Here is a 2,238-nt window from a genome sequence, read left to right as displayed (position 1 = left end):
TGTCCCAGGAGGCTCAGAGAGGCTGAGGGCAGTGGGGAGGCCGGGGGATGTGTGGGTGTTGGGCGGGGTGTGGGGCCAGAGACTGAATGTATTGGACACTGTCAGGGGCTGGAATTGTTGGGTTGTTACAGGACTGAGTCGAGGTAAAATGTGTTGAGGCATTGAAGTGATATGATTTTATTGAAGTAGATGCTTGTGACTTATTTTTGTAAATATTCACTAGAAAATTTCATTTTATTTTTAATAAACATAATGTTTGTGTAACTGACCCAGGCTGCTGTTGTGTGACTGTATCCCAGCTTCCAACGAGTGTAATTATAAAGTTGGTCAGGGGTACAGGCAGGTTTACTGAAAGTCTGAAGCTTTAAGGTGAAAGTTCCAGAGACTGAACAATAGATAATGCACTGATCAATGATGGAGCAAAGTCGAGGGGAGTAGGACTGTGGGTAATGGAAGCTGTGAAGCTGGGGAAGGACAGCAGGAAGAGTGGGATTGGGATGAAAGAAAGAACAGGCTATTCCACCCACTGCCCTCCCCCAGAATACCTTTGTGCCCAAACAACACCCCCCACAACCAAACAATAACCATATCACCCTGGCCAACTATCCCAACTCACATCATTTCCACTCTCTCTCAGGAAATCTTCCCTCTTCAAGCACCAAACATTTCACTGTCAGAGGGAGGATGTTGTCTTGAAGTGTGACTCAGGGATGGGCGACACTGGATATTGCAAAGGCTATGGGCCCTGACAACATTTTGGCAATAGTACTAAAGGCTTGTGCACCAGACCCTGCAAAGTTACCACAGTAACATCTACCCAACAACATGGAATATTGCCCGGGTATGTCCAGTACACAAAAAGCAGGAAAAATCCAACCTGGCCAATTACCGCTCCATCAGTCTACTCTCAGTTATCAGTAAAGTGATGGAAGGTATCAGTAGCAGTGCTATCAAGCAGCACTTGCTCAGCAATAACCTGCTCAGTGATGCCCAATTTGGGTTCCACCAGGGCCACTCAGCTCCTGACATCATTACAGCCTTAGTTTAAACATTGACAAAAGAGCTGAATTCCAGAGGGTGAGGTGAAAGTGACAGCCCTTGACATCAAGGCTGCATTTGATCAAGAGTGGCATCAAGGAGCCCTAGCAAAACTGGAATCAATGGAAATTAGGGGGATGTTCACTGATAATTGCATAAGGTTCAGCACCATTCATGACTGCACAGATACTGAAGTAGTCCATGTTCAAATGTGGCAAGACCTGGACATGTTCAGTTTGGGCTGACAAGTGCCAAGCAACAATCATCTCCGATAAGAGAGAAAGAAAATCTAACCATTGTCCCTTGACACTCAATGGCATTACTGTCACTGAATCTCCACAATCAATATCCTGTGGATACCATTCACCAGAATGTGGATTGGCTGTATAAATAAATTGGCCACGAGCAGGTTAGATGCTTGGAATCCTTCAGTGAATTACTTAACCCCAGTCTCCCCAAAGCCTTTCCACAATCTATAAGGCACAAGTCAGGAGTGTGAAGAAATACACTCAAGAAGCTTGACGCCATCCTGGACAAAGCAACCTGCCTGATTGGCACCACATCCACAAACATCTACTCTCTTCACCCCCAACACTCAGTTGCAGCAGTGTGTACTATCTACAAAATGCACTGCAGAAATTCACCAAAGATCTTTGGGAAGCACCTTCCAAACCCACAAATGCTACCATCCAGAAGGACAAGGGCAGCAGATACATGGGAACACCACCACCTGCACGTTCCCTTCCAAGTCTATCACCATCCTGACATGGACATATATCGCCATTCCCTCAGGGTCAAAATGCAAGGACTCCCTCCCTTACAGCTTTACAGCAATCTTGAGCATATCCCATCAGGCCCAGGGGACTTATTTATCATCATGTTTTGCAAAATTTCTAGCACATCCTCCTTCCCCACATTAACCTGTTCGAGCATATCAGCCTGTTTCACGCTGTCCTCGCAAACGTCAAGGTCCTTCTCACTGGTGAATACTGAAGCAAAGTGTTCATTAAGGACCTCGCCTACCTCCTCTGACTCCGCACACAAGTTCCTTCCACTATCCCTGATTGGCCCTACCCTCACTCTGGCCATCCTCTTGTTCCTCACATAAGTATAGAACGCCTTGGGATTTTCCTTGATCCTACCCACCAAGGCTTTTTCATATCCCATTCTAGCTCTAGCTTTTTCATACCCCCTTCTACC

Source organism: Rhincodon typus, chromosome 30 (assembly GCF_021869965.1).
Source record: "Rhincodon typus isolate 14 chromosome 30, sRhiTyp1.1, whole genome shotgun sequence".
Classification (NCBI taxonomy): Eukaryota; Metazoa; Chordata; class Chondrichthyes; order Orectolobiformes; family Rhincodontidae; genus Rhincodon; species Rhincodon typus.
The sequence above is the reverse complement of the archived record's forward strand: the minus strand, read 5'-3'. Positions refer to the sequence as shown.